This window comes from Ochotona princeps, chromosome 5 (genome assembly GCF_030435755.1).
Source record: "Ochotona princeps isolate mOchPri1 chromosome 5, mOchPri1.hap1, whole genome shotgun sequence".
NCBI lineage: Eukaryota > Metazoa > Chordata > Mammalia > Lagomorpha > Ochotonidae > Ochotona > Ochotona princeps.
In genome coordinates this window covers 64,556,265-64,566,832 of record NC_080836.1, presented here as the reverse complement: position 1 = coordinate 64,566,832, position 10,568 = coordinate 64,556,265, and positions in this window count along the sequence as shown.

Here is a 10,568-nt window from a genome sequence, read left to right as displayed (position 1 = left end):
CTTAAGGCAAGAGCACACATTCACAGTGCTATACTGACATCTAGTGGAACAAAACGTAAGAACCACACAGTGCCAAGAAATAACGTTTTTGAAGCTTTTCACACTTAGCGTGTAGAAAAACACACACACACTCTACTACAAATATCACAGATACATATATATCAAAAGACTAGGTAGTTTTAATGTCAATTTAGCAAGAAATTACTTGAAAAGGATTGAAAGTAGATGCCATTGAATCCCAAATTCTATGAATATTATCCAAATGCAAACTAGAGTTTATTTTTAGCAAAATTTTTAACTAAAATACAAAGTCAAAGTTTGTGAAGGCAAAAGTGGCTCATGCACTCTAAGTCCTATTTATTCTTGCCCAGAGGCAAATACTTCTCAATGATTTTAGTTATTTGTTCTCGCGTCTAATAACTTCATACTTTTTCCATTCTCTTCGCACTACGAAACTTAAGTTTACTTTTAAACCTTTTCCCAAAACTCCACCATTACACAATTGTACCTTTCTCATCCTCTCATTCCCACCAAAGAATTACTTGTATCTAAACTAGATTATCAATTGGTTAACGCTAACCAAAACAGAGCTTTGTGATAGGTTACAATTACATTTCACATTCATGCAAAATATTTACCCCTAGAAGTTAAAATTGATGAGAAAGTAATTTTCTATTTGTTTGCCTCTAGGACTGCTGGGTTCCTTAGGTAAAGGAGCCTAAAGTGAAATTACAATGCAAATATTTCACTAACTGGTCTGCCCTGGGCATTAAGTGCAGCTGATTGTTCTATTCTTAGGACCATCTTCAGTCTATTATTTAGGACAATCAGGTTGGGGCAGAGAAACATCTTATGCACTAGCTCCTGTATCCCATTAGCCTACACAGGTTGTAAAATCAACATTTGCAAGTTGTGATTTTCTTGGGTTTAGTATCAGACCAGCTTCCCAGCTTAAACATCCCCTTGGATGTGGTGCAGTAGCCTAGTGGCTAAATCCTCATCTTTCACACCAAGGATCCCATTTCAGCACTAGCTCGTGTTCCAGTTTTTCCACTTCCCATCCAGTTCCCAGTTTGTGGCCTGGCAAAGCAGTAAAAGATGGCCCAAAGCCTTGGGACCCTGCACCTGTTGTAGTAAATCTGGAAGAAGCACCTGGCTCCTGGATTTAACAGACTCAGCTCCAGTCATCGTGGCCGCTTGGGGAGTGAATCAGCCAACAGGTCTTTGTCTCTCCTTCTTTCTGTAAATCTGACTTTCCAATAAAAGATTAATAAATCTTTTTTTAAAAATTCCCTCATACTCTATTCCTGGCCAAACCAGAATGACTGATCACCTTTGCAACATCTCACATGTAACAGCAGCAGGTGAGTGTGAAGAATGACAAGACAGGATGACTGGGACCAGACACAAGAGGAGGCCAAGTCTGGCTGGGCCCACAGAAGGCTGGTCAGTCACTCTATTGCTGCTGGGACTAAATAAATACCCACAGGCCACCAAGAGAGCTGTGATAGATAATTTATGAGAGGTGTATGATATTGTTTGTTTCTTACCTTTATACCACTTATTGAACCCAAAACTGAAAGTTGCTCAACTATCCTCTCAAAACTTTAGACACCTCAAATGTTCTGTCAATTCCATCAACACCAAGGAAAACACATGAGGAGTTCTTTGAACTACTCCGGTCTCAACCATTCTCATGCTCTACACAGTAATTGCAATAGAGATCCCCTATCTTCTGTGAGATTCCGTGTGCTGTCTTTCTTTCCTTGGTTCACTTCTGTTTTTCGCTGGAGCACATACCAGAATGGCTTCATTGTGGAAGAGGAAAAATCCAGCAGAGGTAAATGTTTTAAAATCCTCCGTGTCTGAAAATATTTGATCCCCTCTGATGCCTCTATTTGACTCAGCGTTCACTTTTGTTAGAATTTGTTTCACTTTTGTTAAAATTTTGAACATATTATTACTTATGCTACAGTTTCAGTGTTGATGAGAAGTAAAATGCAATGTAGATTCAAGATATTTTAATCTCTCTAAAAAAAGGGGGGGTGGAGTAGCAGAGGGTAAAGCCTGGGAGAGGGAAGAGTGGAAGAGAAAGAAAAGAGGGAGATTTGTTAGTCCTCAATATTATGAAATGTCATACCATTCCATTGGGACTGGACACTCAGGACCCCCATATCCAGCACATACATGCACACTGCATAACTGCAGTTGTGCACACAGGAAACCACTTGAAAGGGCATGACGCTCAACCTCTACACTCACACTTGGCATCCATGTTACACTTGAGCACTACTAGCTGTTAACTGATCCCTTCATTTCCAGGTAATGTCCTTTCAATTATTTCTTTAGTTTGTCTTCCCCTTTGTCTTCTCTGATCTCTTTCTGTACTCTCTTACAACATTTTCTCACTTTACTTATATTTGCATTTTATTGCTGACGGTTGTGATGATGGCTAGGCAGATTTTATTGTTTTGTCTATCTGAGTTTTTCGCCTTTTTGAGGGTTAATAATTTCCTTAGCACTCAACAATCGACATGGGTTTCATTCTATCATAACTCAACAAAAGCTCTTCTTCACTTCCTTAAAATTATATCATTTTGTTCTTATTATTTAAATAGACATCTCTGATAACTACACAAAATTTTCATGTTTTTTTCTCTCTATAGAATGTTTCTGACTCAAAGTTTTATGGTCTTAACTTTTTTTCAAAAAATCTATTTTATTTATTTTAAAGGCACAATTATAGAGGAGGTGGGAGAGAGAGAGAGACAAAGGAACAGACCAAAAAGAAATGGTCTTCCATCTGCCAGTTCACATGCTCACTTCGGCAGCTCATATATCATCTGCTGGTTCACTCCCCAAATGGCCTCAAGCTCAATTGCAAGTGGAGCAGCCAGGACTCAAATGAAGACTCATACGGTATGCCAGAACTACAGCTGCCTGTTTAACTTGTTATACCACAGTTCCAGTCCCTTAACTTTTTTCTTTTTTTCATTTATTATTACTATCATTTTATGATACAGTTTCATAGGCCCCAAGATTTTCCTTACCTCTTCCCCTAATCCCACCCCCGCTGAGTTCTCCCATATCATTACAACAGCATAGTTCTTCATAACCAGTCATAAGTCCATCATTGCGGGCATGGACAATGGCAGAGTCCAGCATCCTATTGTCAAGATATAGTAAACAGTTTCATTGGGAATCCATTCTCGATTCAGAAGTACAGATGCATACTGCACCGAATCCTCATATCTGGACATGTCAGTCTCCATTACACAATCACTATAAATCCCCCCAAGTGAAAAGCCATGAAACAAAATGGGAGAAAAATAGAAATTTACAAAGCCATGAAGTTAAACATGCCATTGGATATGACAGTTTCTATTACACAGTTACTGTAAATATCTCCAAATGAAAAGCCACAAAACAGAATCAACAGAAAGGAAAAAGTTATTAAAAATGCCATTAAGTTAAATAACATGCTACTGAATGACTAATGTGTCACTGAAGAAATGAAAAAGAAAATCAAGGACCTTCTTAAAGAAAATGATGCAACTATATGATCTATAAGTCACTGAAGTATTGAGAAAAAAAGGTTTTGAAGAGGTGAAACAAAAAAAAGCAAAATCCCACCAGATAGTTTCTGCTGATCTTTGTTGGTGAGATGTATCTCTTGCAGGAAACAAATAGATGGGCTTTGTGTTTTTACTTCAGTCTACTAATCTATGACTGATGAGTTTAAGCCATTTACATTCAGGGTTAATATGAATGGGTGGTAACTTGGTCCTGTCATATTAGCAATGGGTTGTTCATTGATTTAGTCTTCTGTTGTTATTTTACTGGGATGTTCTTCGTATTTGCCTTGGTTTGGATGGGTGCTACTCCTTTTTTCTGTCAAGAGAACATCTTTCAGTATCATTTGTAGGGCAGTTCTGGAATAGGCATACTCTTTCAGATTTTCTTTACTGTAGAAGAATTTTATTCCTTTTTCAAAGACAAAGGAAAGCTCTGCTGGATAGGTTATTCTAGGCCAACAATTTTTTGCTTTTAGAATCTGGACTGTAGAGTTTCCTGTGAGAGGTCTCCTATGAGTCTGATTAGTCTTAACGTTTTAATGCAAGGCTATCAGATAATGTTTAAGAGTGAGTAATGGAAAATAAGTCTGAAACTCAGAATACTAAGATGGGGATTTCCAACTGCAAGCCTCATTGCAGATGATCTGGCTAGACTATGTCACTTCAAACCCCTGTTGTTAGTACTTAGATCTTCCATCTGGGACTGGACAGATTCTCTAGAAAATATTCTGCCTGTATCCTGGAAGATAAAAGCTTGAAAAGGAGTAGACTAGTTACAAAGTAGACAGGGAGCTGGAATTCAGCCCCTATCATGTATATGTATAGTTAATATCACCATTTTCAGGATGATGCCACCAGCTTCCATTATGTTTGGTAGTCCCAGTAGAGGACCCTGATGTTTTATCTCTTCCAGAGCATAAATTTCTGATGTACCTAAGTGGAGGTGGTTGTGTAAGTGGTCAGAATGAAGATGTGAATGAAGGATGTAACTCATGCCTAAGCTGTCTTCCTTATTTTTTGAATAGCCTGCTGCAACACACAATTGCTAGAAAGAACACATCACATAAACTTTAGGGCACTTCTTGGACTCTTCATGATAATTGGACTGATTTTGCTTTTGCCAAAATAAATTCAGTTATCAATAGGTTTTTATTGGGATTCCTGTGGTGCCTTCCATTCACCAATATTTCCATTTTGCTAAATTGTATTGCTATTGACCCCATTCATTTGCGCATGCATTTCAAAACATTATTTATAATCGTCTCAATGAAGTTGAAAGGTGGTTTACTTATATACATATTTTTAATTTACCAAGAAGCAACCCTGTGTCTCTCTTTGGCTAATATAATTATTTGCAACTTGGGTCACTAAGAAGGAAGGCCAAAATAAAAACTTGTTGTATCAGTGTTTCAATGTAACACAACCAAAGGTGACATTCAGAGTCCAGCTGTGCGTTTCTGCTCCTCACTGACCTTAATACATCATAAAACTATAGCTCAGTTTTCAAACTTCAACTTCAAAAAATAATTTTATTGGTGGGCTACAATTTCTCAGTCCTTTGGAAAATAACCCAGACTGACAAAGAAAGACACAAAGAACGGTTGTATAAAAAAAGAATTATGATTCTTTCAATCCCTAAAATAAGAAAAATACTATCAAGTGAATAAAATACTCAGGTTTTATAGACTTCAATTCTACACTCAAAGTGCTGAAGTCAAAATGTATATAATTATAGGCTTTTTTTTTTACAAGAATGAAAACTCAATTACTACTGGCATAATATTATGCTGCTTTCAAGCACTCTCTGTCAACCCAGAAGTCAAACCATTGCCACGATCTTTAATTATAACTGATTCAACATAAAAGAACATTCATGTGAAGTAGGAATTCTTTGTGGAGAAAAAACAACTTCGCATTAAGATGGTCCAACATATATATCCAATTTCTTAATATGCATCTCTAACAAATTCTCATAGGCACCTCATCATTAACATGTTCTAAACCTGAACACAACATCTTCCTTCCCATCCCTGAACCTTCTTTGGCGCTACCTGCTCCAAGGCTGTGGGCAGCATTTCTGACTCTGTTATACCTATGATTCACATCAGTGCAAAGCTTTACTTCCTTACTCATTTGTTTAAAAAAAAAGATAAAGATAATTCAGCTAAATTTAATTCCTGTTTTGTGACGAAGAATGGCATCAACAAAATCTTAGAAAATTATCAAAGAAAAGATTAGATATATTTTCTGAATTGTTGACTAAACGTTTAACACAAACTAAGATATGACTGCATTTCATATTATTTAATTTTTTGCTAAATTACAGACATAATATCATCTATGTACATTGGTGGTATTGCATCCCCCAATGAATAAAGTACTTGGATTTACACACAAAATTTTGGAAGTTGAATACTCACACATTTTAAAGAACTTTCAGGGTTTTCTCACTGATTTTGTTTTAGTATAATGACTAAAATATATTTCCATGTACTGTGTTTATGGGAAAGTTTCATGAATACTACTGAAAATTTTACAGTGAATTTTAAATTACTACAGAAAGTAAATGATGAGGTAGCATAGTTTAAATAATCTTCCAAACAGCATTTAAACTGTGCCACTTAATTTAAAATTAAAAAATGCAGAATTGGGGCCCGGCGGCATGGCCTAGCAGCTAAAGTCCTCGCCTTGAACGTGCCAGGATTCCCATGTGGGTGCCGGTTCTAATCCCGGCAGCTCCACTTCCCATCCAGCTCCCTGCTTGTGGCCTGGGAAAGCAGAAGAGGACGGCCCAATGCCTTGGGACCCTGCACCCTTGTGGGAGACCCAGAAGAGGTTCCAGGTTCCCGGCATCGGATCAGCGCAGCACCGGCCATTGCGGCTCATTTGGGGCGTGAATCATTGCACAGCAGATCTTCCTTCTGTCTCTCCTCCTCTCTGTACATCTGACTTTGTAATAAAATAAATAAATCTTAAAAAAAATGCAGAATTGATTCTTGAGGTTAAAATGTCCCTTAGAGGATATTCAGGATACTCGCCATTCTGGAAGAAAACCTCCCATATTTTCATAATGCTTATTCATACACCCTTAAATGTTTCCTGTAATAGGAATTTCAAACATAAGAAGGCTAATTCTTTTTTGAAAAGCTGAAAGAGTCTAAAAGTTTATTGTTATGTGAACTGAAAATATCATTCTTTGATACATTCAGTCTCCAAAATGACATGGATTAAAATTACACTTTTTCACATGTCTGCCTTTTTAAAAGTAAAACCTCTTAACTATTTTAGAAGTCCTATAGTACCTAGAGACTTCCCCTAGCAGTTAGAAACTTAGAAAACTGCACTTGTCTACACATGAAATAAAAATTGGATGAATTCGGAATAGGAGAACATCTGGAACACTGATGTTCAATATTAGAAGAAAACTAATACCAAATGTGCCAGGAAGATACACCATGTGGATGAACTAGGATCAGGGAATTGGTTACAGAAAATACAACGACTCTGACCCTAACTGCATGAACTAAAGCAATGCTGGAGTAAGCAGAATGAATGATAACAGGAACAGCTGCATCCGTAGATCTAGAAGTAAACAAAGTAACACACTAGTAAATTGCAGTGTTAGTAGTAAGGATTATCTTCCTCTAATCTTGAGATCCTTCTTTGTTGCTGTAAACAACTGAGCTAAGGAAGGAGCTAAAACCACAAACCAGTAAAGCTCCTGAAGAAATAGCTGTCTGACAAAGCCTAAGAAGAAATCTCAGAGACACCAATTCCCCCAGGGTCCGACCACAGTCCTAGCTTCCTCTTATTTCTGATTCAGAGAAGAGTGAAAAACCTCACAGCCTGATAATTCTAAACACAAGCAAAACTTGAGGCAAAACAAGACTATCTTACCCCTTTTAGGGACAAATATCAAGACCGTAAGAATCATCAATGACACACAAAATGGAAAGATATTACCAGCTCAGGGATTCAAAGAATTAATTAATGAGCATTATTCACAATAGCCAAAATATGGAAACAAGGTGCCCATCATCACAGGAACAGATACAGCTCTTTTAAAAGAAAATGAAGTTCTATCATTTGCATTAATATGGTTGCAATTAGAGGACATCACATTGAGTAAAATAAGCCAGACTCAGGAAAATACATACTGCATGTTCTCCCTTATCTTTGGGAGCTATGTTTAAAAAAACAAAACAAATACATACTGCATGTTCTCCCTTATCTTTGGGAGCTATGTTTAAAAAAAGCCAAACAAAACACCTGGGCTTAGCGCCCTGGCTCATTGTCTAAATCCTCACCTTGCATGCACTGGGATCCCATATAGGTTCTGGTTCCTATCCTGCCTGCTCCACTTCCCATCCAGCTCCCAGCCAGTAGAAAGCAGCAGAAAATGTTCCAAACACTTGGGACCCTGAAACCACATGAAAGACCCAGAGGAGGGTCCTGGCTCTGGGGCAGCTCAGCTGTGGCCATTGCGGCCACTTGGGGAGTGAACCACCAGATGGAAGACCTTTCTCTCTCTCCTTCTCTCTGTAAATCTGCCTTTCCAATAAAAGTAAATTAATCCTTAAAAAAAAAAAAGATTTGTTGCAAATAACAGTGCTTTCTTAAACTGTTTTAAATATGTCAGGTAAATTGTAAAAGTTATGTATACATATATGTATATGTATACACTATATATATAGCTTTAATCATATTGTGACTACTTCAAGATTGAACTTGTAGGAGTGAAGTTGAACATCTTTTCATTTGGTTAGTGTTTATAGCCCTTGCCTCTTTTTCTACTCAACTATTGGCTTTTTTTTTTCTTTTTATTTGTGGAACTCCAGTTAGTTAACCCTTTACTACAATGCAAATTTAAAAAATGCTTCCTCAAAAATAAGAAAAAACTAAAATCTAGAAGAAACTGCTGCCATTAAGGATGAATATAAAGGACATATCTATCAAGAAGTGGAGGAAAGATATGTTTTTACAAAAATTAATTATAAATATTAGCATATAGATTTTATGTGCTTAGTAAAAAATTACCAAAACATAATTTAATATAAAAAAGGTGATGTAACACCTGTCTGTAATCAAAGCCAGGCACCTGAACACAAGTCAACTATAAAATTAAACAGCCCCTCTTATCAGGTATCTGTCATATCCTCTGACACTAACCATACACTGTAGACAAGCTTTCTGAAGCCTATGCATCTGAAAAGGCTCTTACTTTTGTCTTTACATTTGATTGCTACCTTAACCAGATATAAAATTCCACTGTCAAAGTCATTTTCTCTCAGAACATCTCAAAGCATTTAATATCCCTTTTTGCAAATGAGAAATCTGATACATATCTGATTTTTTGTGCCTTTGTATCTAATTTTTTAAACATTGTAAGTGGGTTGATTTTTCTCTTTATTCATCACTTAATCCATTTCTGGATTAAACATACATATATTGAATCATTATTAAGTGCTCAACTCTTAATAAGCCATTTCCATTTCAAGATGACTACATCCACATTGGTTTAGATAATTTCTTCCTTAATACCTTTGACAATCCCCTCTCAATTCTGTCTTTTGCAATCATAATAGTCTTATTTTGTATACTCTGGATTATCTCTCTTTGTTTTCTATGATTCTTTATATCTTGCTTCCTTTTTGAGATATATATATATATATATATATATATATATACATTTTCCTTTTCCCTCTCTAACCTTGCCACAAGTCATACATTTCAAACCACAGAATAGTATACTTTCCTTTCCTTTTCTCATTTGCATTTAAAAAGCTAACTTACGGTTAATCACACTATTCATTTACCAGGCACTCATGTAAAAATTTCAGAAGCAGATTTCAGGGATACAACTGGAATAGGAGTCTCTAGATAAAAAAAGGAATTCATGAGCACCAGCCAAAACAGCTCAGTTTCCTACCAAAGAAGGCTCCACCTCAGTAGCATCCACACCAACCTCATAAGCCAGTCTTTCCTCCTGCTAAGACAACATATTTGTGGCTGAAGAAGTCCACTCCCCCCAACTCTGCCTGCTTCTTGGCTAAATTCTTCCGTTTGCATCAACTCTCATCTCTGGTGATTTGGCTGTGCAGCAGTGAGTAGCCAATGTCTAATGTTAACAGGTGTCACCTGCATCATAAAATCCATATTCCAAAGCAATTACTGAATATTTTTATTGAACAATCACTAAGACCAAATAAAACCTCTTTCATACTCTGATTATTCTTTTAATAATTTCATCTTGTGACTAGTCAAACTGTTTTACCTTTTCTATCCCCTTATCCATTTTGGTAGCTCTCTAACTATTAACATATCCAAGCAGCATTGCAAAATCACAGGGAAAGGGCCATGGAGGGGACAGTCACTGAATTTTGCCTAGTTAGCAAAGCTCAGTAGCCTGATGCAGCGTATTACAATAGTGCCTGCAATGCTCACATCCCATATGAACATTCATTATGGTACCAGTCACTCCACTTCCAAATCAAGCTCTTTGCCTCAGAAAGCAGCACAAAATGTGTGGAGTACTTGGGCCCTGTCATCAATGGGAGACCAGGTGGAGTTTCAGGCTTCTGGCTTCAACCTGCCCCAGCTCAATCCATTGCAGCCCTTTCAGAGTAAAGCAACATACAGAAGAGCTTCCTGTATCTCCCTCTCTCTTTGTAACTCCGTATTTCAGACAAACAAATAAATCCTCGGAAGAAAACAAACAAAAGATGTGCTTACTCAGTCCTCTCTAGTTCTCTTCATTGTCAGAAAAAAATTAATTTTTTTTATTTTGCTAAGCTCTTAGCGTAAAGGTAAAACTGATACCTACTCAGAATTTTAAAATAAAAGCCCATTCATGGTGATTTGCAAATTTATTCATATTACACATCAATGTGCAAATACTTGAAGGCTAGTTTCTTCTGTAAGTGATCCAATAATCTTTAATAGTCCTTTCAGTTAAAACAAGAAAAATAACCTAGCAAATTGCAATTTAGTTAT